Here is a 10,595-nt window from a genome sequence, read left to right as displayed (position 1 = left end):
CCTGAGACCACTCCTCAATTCTACCTCTAGGCCATAAAATTAGTATATCAATGACATGAAGAACTGAATAAATCTGTCTGCTTGCTCCAGGTTCTTTGTTAAATTCTTTTGGACTTTATCCCATTTCAGTTAGCATTACAATTACAACAAAGTTTGCCCCTTAACTTGGATATGGGTTCAAGCCTGCAAATTCTTTTGAGACACCTTGTGACCACCTACAACCTCACACTTTTTGGGGTCCCTTCCCAACCTCAACAATGAGATTTAGGAGAGCAATTGATACTAAATGCTGAGGTATGGCACCAAATGTTGGAGTTTAATCATAAAAAGAATTCAAAATAGTCATTCTCTTTGACAAAATATAGGTTTCTTTAGAAGAAGAGGGAACAGACAAAATGGAAGAGGTACAATAGACACCAGAAAGATAAATTTGAAATTCAGAGTCTGCCTCAGGAAACTCACACACCCAATCTGTCTAATCCTGAATAGACCACTTCTCAATCAGAAAGCTTCTAGTCTCGGGATAGATCCACAGATCAAACTCTTGAGACAATAGTGAATAGACCACTCCTCAATTCATTGCTGACTATTAGATAGATAATCTGTTGGTCAGTGATAACCAAATTCCAGAAGCCACTTCTCTGGCAATAGAATTAGCATGTCAGTGATAGAAAGGCTGGATAAATGTGTTTTTTTATTCTGTTTTACTGCTAATTTCGTTTGGAATTTAGCCCACTTGTAATGGCATTACAATTAGAAATAAACTTTGCCCCTTGACTAGGAAATGAGTTCAAATCTGCAAATTCTTTTGAGACACCTCTGACACCAGTCTATGACTCCAAACTTTTGGGGTCCCCTTCCCAACCTCAAATATTCTAATATAGGAAGAATATAAAGATGAGTTGGAAGAGGGGCATAAATGTAGTGGTGGTGAAGTAGTATAAAGGTATCAGGAGTGGCAATATGATATAGATTTGGGAGAGCATAATTTTAAAAGAACATTATAAAAATAGTATAATAGAAATTCAGTTCATGGCATAAAGAAATTATGTCATAGGCATCCAACACAGGTTACAAATGCTAATTTATTTTCTAATGCTGAAGAAACTGAAGCGAGATAGAGATTAGAGAGTTTTTAATATTTTACTTAGAGGAGAGATTGGGCTGGAGGCAAAACAGGATCCATGTTATCCCCAGCAGCTGAATTGGACTAGTGTTTCAAAGTATTCAGAAGCAAATGATGAATTCCAGGGATTCTTATAGGGCTCCAGTGATCAGGGGAATAAAGCAGGGTGGGGTTAGAGCTCTGGTGAGCAGGAACTTCCAGGAATGGACCATATTTCTGTTCTGACAGATTGGGAGTAAGGAAGGATCATAAATCCTGTTAAGTTGGGAGAGCTAGGAGCCACTCAGTCTGAGACAGTAGATATCCTCCCCCCATCTGAGATTAACTATCTGCAGTTTACAGCTCTATGGAATGCTAGTGGTCAGATCTCCCAGTCCTAATTTATATCAGTCCTAATGGTCAGGAAGTATTGTGTTCTGCTTTCTAGAACTCCCAAGTTGGGGTGATTAAAATATTAAATGCTACTTTCTAGAGCCCCCCAGTTGGGGTAACAAAATGTAACCATTGCTTTCTAGAGCCCCCACACCCGATGATTAAAATATACTTTCCTAGTGGAGAAGTTCTGAGGCAAGACTCCTGATGGTGGGAAAACAGGGTCCATTTATTTCAAGGGCTTTCCCCTTTTTATAATGTAACAAAAATAACACTGAGCACATGGGACCACATAAACAACTTGCTATTGTATGTAGTTTGCCACCTGGTATCACTCTTCCACCTAGTATCACTCTACTTCAATCACAACAGGTTGTCACCACCCCATGACTTCTGAGGAAGGTTGAGAGCCCTTAAGGGAGATGGGGAGCTGAACCAGACATTGTCAGCAGGTTCCCTCGGGGCTGAAGGGTCTTATACCTCACCTAAAGAGGTGAGAACCCCTCTACAAGGAAGGGAGGTTGCAACCAGGAGGACTGAAGCAAAACAATTCAAGGAACTGAGGCAAAGCAATTTAGGGAAACTGAGGCAGAACAATTCAGGGAAACTATGGCAGAACAATTCAGAGAAACTGTGGCATAACAGTTTTACATGAATAGCACATGGTTTCAAAGAAATACAACTAGTCAAGTTAGTCATAGCAAATAAGTAATTTATTTTGGGGAAGGGATACAACTTTTTATATCTCAGGGGAGACAGAGGAGTAGTGGGGCAGGATCTTGGGAGTAAGAGGAAGAATCAAGGAGGAGTTGGGACGAGGTCAGAGAGGGATCAAGGAAGAACCACGTTGAATCTACTTGGATGACCAGGGCATGGAATTGTCTAAAGATATGCTACTCAAGATAATCACAGAGGTTAAAGTACTAGCAACGAAAAGCCAGATGAACTCCAGCTTCTCAGTGTTCTGTGCTTAACAAGATTGTCAGGGAAAAAAATGGCCTGATTAATAAAGGATTGAAATGGACTTGGTTTTTTTTTTGTTTGTTTATTTTGTGTTTATTTTTTAGCAATTCTTGAGAATAAGTTAGTTTAGAGTTTGTATCAGTGGTATGGCTGGAGACATCTGGGGAGTAGAAAAAGCCAAAATTGGACTCTCAGAGTTCAGCTAAGTTCCAGAGTCAGAGCTTAATTTTCCAGTGGAAAGGAAATGGAGATGATAGGGAGACAATTTGGATATGATAATTTAAAAAATTTCTTTATTATTTATTTTAATTCCCTTTTTTCATAATGAGTTAATAATTAATTTTGTTTTTCCTCTGCTTTTGCAATTGGGAGGGGGGATTCACATGTTTTAATTTAAATATTCTTCATGCCATGGTTTTTTAAAAATATATATATAATCTCCACTCCAAATAAATTCAGGTCAAAAATAAATGAATAAAGATAACATAATATCAGTCCAAACCCTGCTATAATTTGAAATAATCAGCTTAATTTAATTTTTTCCAGTTTCTTAATCATTCTTAAGGAAAATCATAAATGGGATCATACCATCCTCAGGGAAGTATAACAAAGTCACCTTGATTTCATGCTTTTGCCAATAAAGGACTGCTGGTTTTTGAAATTAGCAAGGATTTGCTTGATTTGTTCTGTAGCTTGCATCATGAAAGGTTTTACTCTAGCTTTTGTCCCTCAAGTCTGCCTTTGACTTCTGACAATCTTTGATGTATTTTTTGTAAGATTCTTTTGTGAAGCTAGTTTCCTGCAGATGATGGTTCATTATTATGTCAACTTCAGTGACTCTGTCCTTCACCCTCAGGACTTTCACCAGAGGCATTTCCACAAATGAGTGAATAAATAGTCTGCTTTGTTCTGCTGGCCATCTTCCCTTACATCTCAAGGCACAGCTCATTCTTGAGCTACCAAATTTTGTAGAATTAGAGAATATTTCATCTTAAGGGGACAGTAGTGAGAGGAAAGGGGGCAAAAAGGGGGGGGGGGTGGAAAGAGAGAACTCCAAAAGAATTTTTTTCCTCTACAAAAATAAGATTAGCTAATGATTTATCTATTTCATTAGTTTTTTTTTTTTTAAGCTCTTAGGTTTTTTTTGTTTTTAACTTAGCTCAATAGTCTTTTTGTTTTCAATTTATTTCTTTCTAATTTTAAAAATTTCCACTTTGATGTTTGTTTTTAAATGATTCATTGCTTTTCTGAGCTTTTTGCTATATTCTTTGGTCTTCTTGGTTCTTTTTATTTAAGCAAATGTGAGTGTTCTAAGATGAACATTTTTCTCTAAGAGATATTTAACTGCATCCCATAAGTTTCACCATATTATCTAATTTAATTCTGTAACTTTGTGATTCTCCCATACTTGTGAACTCCAATGTGTAAAGGTGTGAATACAAGCATTGTATCAATTAGTTCTACTTAGTACCTTGTTTCAGGTTCTGGCCCAAAACCTCCTTGTAAGATCAGATCAAGGATACCAAACCATGCTAAATTAGATAATTATTGTCTCTATCAACTCTAATGACTTAACAATTTGTAAAGATTCCAACAAGTATGATTACTTATTATTTATAAAATTAATTTCTTTTTCTATCATCTTTTATTTAGGGCAACATTATTTCATCTCCAGTCAGCTTATCTGTCCTTCAGAATATTTTTCCATTATGGTTTCTATTTTTCATATTATGGTATATTAGTGATATAATTAATTTCTCTTTCTTTTTTCTTTTTTTCTTTTTTAATATTAGCTTTTTATTTTCAAAATATATGCAAAGATAGGTTTCAACATTCACCCTTGCAAAACTTTGTCTTCCAAATTCTTCTTTCTTCCTTACCCTCCCTCTCCCCCAGATAATAAGCAATCCAATATATGTTAAACATGTGCAATTCTTCTATACATATTTCTACTTATCACATTGCACAAGAAAAATCAGATCAAAAAGGAAAAAAAAAAAGAAAGAAAAAAAAAAAGCAAGCTAACAATAACAAAAATGTTTTCTCTGACTTTCTATAACAAATTATGGATTCTTAGAAAATTTTCAGACAAAGAAATTGAAACTATTTCTAGCCATAACAAAAGATGCTCCAAGTCATTATTAATCAGAGAAATGCAAATTAAGACAACTCTGAGATACCACTACACACCTGTCAGATTAGCTAAGATGACAGAAAAAGATAATGCTGAATGTTGGAGGGAATGTGGGAAAATTGGGGTACTGATACATTGTTGGTGGAATTATGAACACATCCAGTCATTCTGGAGAGCAATTTGGAACTATGCTCAAAAAGTTATCAAACTGTGCATACCCTTTGATCCAGCAATGTTACTACTGGGATTATACCCCAAAGAGATCTTTAAAAAGGGAAAGGGACCTATATGTGCAAGAATGTTTATGGCAGCCTTCTTTGTAGTGGCCAGAAACTGGAAACTGAGTGGATGCCCATCAGTTGGAGAATGGCTGAATAACTATATGAATGTTATGGAATATTATTGTTCTATAAGAAATGATCAGCAGGATAATTTCAGAAAGGCCTGAAGAGACGTACATGAACTGATGCTGAGTGAAATGAGTAGGACCAGAAGATCATTATATACTTCAACAACAATACTTGATCAATTCTGATGGACGTGGCCCTCTTCAACAATGAGATGAACCAAATCAGCTCCATTTGTTCAATAATGAATAGAATCAGCTACACCCAGTCAAAGAACTCTGGGAAATGAGTGTGAACCACTACATAGAATTCCCAATCCCTCTATTTTTGTCTGCATGCATTTTTGATTTCTTTCACATTTGTACATTATTTCTAAGTCCGATTCTTCTTGTGCAGCAAAATAACTGTATGGATATGTATCCATATATTGTATTTAACATATACTTTAACATATTTAACATGTATTGGTCAACCTGCCATCTGGGAAAGGGGTTGGGGGAAGGAGAGGAGAAATTGGAACAAAAGGTTTTGCAATTGTCAGTGCTGAAAAATTACCCATGCATATATCTTATAAATAAAAAACTATAATAAAAAAAGGCGGGGGGGTTTCTTTTTGCCCTGCTACATGTACAAGTTAGATAAAAGTTGAATGGGAACAAGTGAACATTTTTCAGAGACTGTAGCTTAGACCATAGGTCAGACCTCAAATCTAGGTTTCAGGAAATCATGTGATTTCTATTCTTAGAGGACTGTAGGCAGAAAAGGTAAAACCCTAGGTCTAAGCTTCAGAAAGTCAGGAAGTAGACAGCATTGATGACCATTGGTCAATGGTTACTTCCTTTTCAATCCATCCAATGAATTTAAAAATCATCAGGAAGGGAGGAGAGTGTGCCTAAGTCTTTTTTGCTATAAAAGCCATTTTTCTACTTCTGTCATAGGCCATACACCATGCAGAACTGTCCAATTGGTATGCTTGGCCTGCTTCTCACAAGAATTAAATAAAGGTTTTTTTCTGTATGCATCTGGAGACCCCTCCAAATATTCAATTTGGGTAAGGGGATTCTAGCACTCTGTTCCACACAAAGTGCTGTGTGTTGGAGGAAAAAAATGGAAACGGTTCTTAATATCCCTATTCAATAATTGACAAAGATTTATCATATTATTAATCAAAAGACCCCATGGAATTTAGCCAGATGAGGAATAAGCCCAGGACAAGCTGCTGCTGCCCACTGCTTGCCTGGTTGCAAGCTAATCCAGGAGTATTGTTAACAACCAAATACTTTTTTAAAATAAAAAAAAAAGGATTCTTTATTTGATTCTTGTGTGAAGCAAGTGTACTCCCAAGGAAGATATACTGAATTCAGAATTAGCAGCAAGCATTATACTGTTAGTTCAGTTCCTTAACCCTCCCTTCAAGGTTCAGATTTACAGTCAAAATTAGTTACAATTAGTTGGATTTACAGAGCTACAATTGTTCTGATTTACAATCCTCTTTATTCACCCATTTTATCTATCAAAAGACTTGTATCCCATCATTGATCCTAGCAGGTTTGAGTGGGATTAAACCTGGATCCCTTTGTCAGGAATTTAGTTGTTTAGCCAATTCCTTGACTCACAGGGTAATTGGTTGGAGATGATATCTTAACAAGATAGTTCACTCCACCCTTCATCCTGTTTTGAAAATATCAGTAGAAACCTAACTTCTTGAGTACTCCTCACAATATCTAGTTTCTCAACCATTCTGTTCAGATGCTTATTTTTTTTTCTATCAGATTTGCTTACATATGAAAGAGGCATAGTAAAGTCAATATCAACTACTGTTTTACTACCTGTCTTCCTATAATTCAATTAGCTTTTCCTTTAAGTATTTAGATGCTATTACATTCAGGATACATATTTAATAATGGTATTATTTTATTATTCATAGTATATATAAGCATAACCTAATGTACTTGTCTTTCTTGATAATACTTATTTTTATTATTGATTCATCTAAGATCATGCTTATGGTTGCTGCTATTTTACATTCAATCAAAGAATAAAAATTGTACGCCAATATTTCAATCTAGTTCCCTATTAATTTATGTTTTAAGTACCTTTCTTCTACATAGCAAATTTGGGGAGTTTGTTTTCTAATCTATTCTTCCATTCTCTTATGTTTTTTGGAGTTTCTGGTTATGTAATCTATTATCTTCCTAGCACCTTGCAATTTTTTCTCTTTAGTTTGGAAGCTCTGCACTTTTATACTCATATGTCTAGATAAGTAAAATCTAGGATTTTTCTGTTTATTATCTGGAATTTATAAATTTCACCTTTGCATAAAGTTGCAATATTTGCTAGTAATTTAAAAAATAATTTCCTGAAATTTGGCATCCAGGATTGTTTTTTGTTTGTTTCATTATACTCTACTGAGAGACTAATGATTCTTAAGTTATTACTACAAATCAATTTCTTTTAAGTAACAAATCTTCCATTGGTTTTCCAATATAATGATGGTTTTTTTTTTTTTTTGCTCAAAAATTTTTTCGTTATACATTGAATATTTTAGCTCTAAATACTCTGTTCTTTATTTCAGGTCTGTTCATTTCTTTGCAAAGGTTTCAAGCTATTTTCCCTTCAAATTTTTCATTTAGACCTCTAAATTCACTTCTCATTTCTTCTTTCAGCTATATTCTAACTAATCTTAGGCTTCTTGTAACAATTCCATTCTCTTTTATGGGTTCTTAGTAACATTCTAATTTTATTTATAAATTTATTTTATAATTATTCTTTTTTTAATTAGATTTTATCTTAGTATTCTCTTATTCTATATTATTTCCCTAATTATTATGAGTGGTGCTTTTTTTTTTTCCTTTTTCACTATGGCAGTCTATTTTTTCCTAGGAGGACTTTTTTATATGGATTTCTTTTTTTTTTTTTGTTATTCTGCATTTTTAAAAGCAAATTTGTTGGATTTCTAACTGTTTTGAAATAGTGAGGTCAAACAAGTTTCACCTATACAAAATGTCCTTAAGAGAAGTCTCTCCCATCTCCCTTCTAAGCTCCATGTTATATAGTTCCTAATGTATTTTCTTTCCCCAATTTTCCTTGTTATTATTCATACTTGTTTAAATGATTCATCCTAGTCTTCCCAATGAGAATAGAATATAAAATAATATTTTAAATATTATTTAAATATTTAAAAAATATCTTTGATAGTAGGGAATATTTGCACCTTAGCACATGCTTTGCATAGTATTTAATAAATATTTGTTGAATTGAATTATAGTACAAAGGACTGAGGGAACAATGAATAAAAAGGAATGGAGACATTGGATATAGAAGGATATTCAGAATTAGAGATATGGACCATTTGTTTATTAAAGTACATCAATTTGGTTCATTGGGATAACTAATTAAATGGGGAGATATGGAAGGGAAGGTCAATCAGAAGAATTCCCAAGTCATTCTGATGATCATTCCTCTCCCATTATAGAGTATAAATATAGTATTAGGACCTTGTTAGTAGATAGATACAACTCCTCATTGGTTTTCAGTGATTGGGATTCTGAATGGTTTCAAGTGATTGCAGTTGCCCCCAAGATACCCATTAGGAAGATTCTGTAATCTCTGTTCAAATGACTGACTTACACATCCAGGCCTTTTTGCTCTCCTGAGTTCCAGCATAACATCTCCATCTGTATGATGAACAGTTGTAACTTGAAGTCCTGTTTGTATCCCCAAATTACCACATCCAAAACTGGATTTCATTTTCTCTTCAGTGCTTTTGTCAACTAATCAATAAGCAAGCATTTATTAAGCACCTACTCTGTGCCTGTCAGGTAGTGTGTTAAGCTATCAGAATACAAGGAAAGAGGAACAAATCTTGTCTTCAAAGAGTTTATGTTCCTATCAGAGGAGAAAAACACAAGTATGTACATACAGGCACATGTATGTATACATACACATCACTTATAATCATACAGATTTTATTTATATTTACATGTATATATGTAATGTACACATACATAGATTATCATTTTGGATGAGTATCTTAGTATCTGGGGAAATCAGTAAAGGTTTTATGTAGAACATAATTCTTTGAGATGGATTTTGAAGGAAACTAAGGTTTTTAAGAGGTAAGGAAGAGAAGGATGTGCACTCCACAATCAATGCAGTGCTAAAGAGATGGGAAGTGGACCATTTTGTAGAAGAAATAATAGGAAGACCAGTGTGGTTAAAATATAGAATGTATAAGAAATATGTAATGAATCTAGAAAGGTAGGTTGGGCCCAGATTCCTGAGGGTCTTAAATATCAAACAAAAAAGTTAATATTTGGTCCTATAGATAACAGGGAAACATTAGAGTTTAATGAATAGAGGAGTGACATGGTCAAATTTAGTCTTTAGGAAAATCACTCTGGAAGATATGAGGGAAGAACAGATAAAAATGCAGGGAAAGACTTGAGGCAGAAAGATCAATTAGGAAGCCATTGTAATTGTCCAAGAAAAAGATATCTAAAGGGAAAGTTGTGACTGAAGAAGAGTGTTCCAAAGAAAAAGGTGTGAAACTAGAGTCAGTAAGATTTAGTAAATGATGTGTTATATGGGGTGAGGGAAATGAGGAATCAGGGTTGACACTAATAATAAAAACCTTGTTAATTAAGAGGATGGTGATCTCTTCAACAAAAATGGGGAAATTCAGAAGAGACTTGGGTTTGAGGATAAATTTAATGAGTAGTGTTTTAATTGCTGAGTTTCACATATCTGTAGGATATCTAGTTGTAAATGACCAACAGGTAGTTGCAGACATCAGGGTTAGAGTTTAGGGTAGAGAATAGGGTTGAACCTAGAGATCTGGTAATCATTTATATAAATGAACTTCCCTGTTTCTATTGAAGATATCACCATACTTCTAGACATACTTCTAGTATTCTACCCCATTCCCAATTAGCTTCTAAGTTTTATCATTTCTGACTCTCTATGTCCCTAACATTAAACCCTTTTCTCTACTCCACCTTTCAACTGGATTATTATGATAGCTTCTTTGTAATTTCTCCTTTATCTAGTCTCTCCCCTTTTGAATTCCACCTCTACACAATAGCAAAATTGATATTCCTAAAACCCAATTTTCATTCCTTTTCTCAGGAAGCTTCAGTAGCTCTCTTTGCTACTTAAAGCCCTTCATGACATGGCTCCAGTCTATCTTTATTGTAATATTCGGGCTAGCTTTCTGGAAGTCCTTTCAAGGAGGGCTTTGGTCTTTAGGTAGAGAAATGATGAAGTCAGGAGAGCCACCAGGAGGATGGTCAAAAATGTAATGTCTCATTTCCAGTCCTCAGCCCTAAAATACCTTGGTATGATTACATCATTACAGCACACTATGTATGTGTGAACTAGAGAACCATTACATCACCATGCTAAGTATTAAATATATGTGTACTAAAGAATCCTCATCTCATCAATTCCACTGGGTTAATACCTTGTTTCAAGTATACTTCTCCAGAGTTCCGGCCCTCTACATTTGTAGACTGTACATATTTTCCATGTTCAGCCAAACTGGTCTATTTGCTATTCCTCATCCAACTTTGATCACCATACTTTTGAACATATTGTCTTCCATAACTGGAATATTTTTCTCAACTTCTTCAAACCTAGAGTTCTCTTTGAGACT

At 34.6% G+C, this 10,595-nt stretch overlaps 1 pseudogene; it reads right to left on the bottom strand.

Moving 5' to 3' along the window:
• Positions 1–3,011: 3,011 nt before the first annotated feature.
• Positions 3,012–3,381, bottom strand: LOC127546927 (translationally-controlled tumor protein-like; annotated as a pseudogene).
• Between the last annotated feature and the right edge of the window lie 7,214 nt (positions 3,382–10,595).

This window comes from Antechinus flavipes, chromosome 2 (assembly GCF_016432865.1).
Source record: "Antechinus flavipes isolate AdamAnt ecotype Samford, QLD, Australia chromosome 2, AdamAnt_v2, whole genome shotgun sequence".
In the NCBI taxonomy this organism is placed as follows: domain Eukaryota; kingdom Metazoa; phylum Chordata; class Mammalia; order Dasyuromorphia; family Dasyuridae; genus Antechinus; species Antechinus flavipes.
This window is presented reverse-complemented; position numbering and strand designations above follow the sequence as displayed.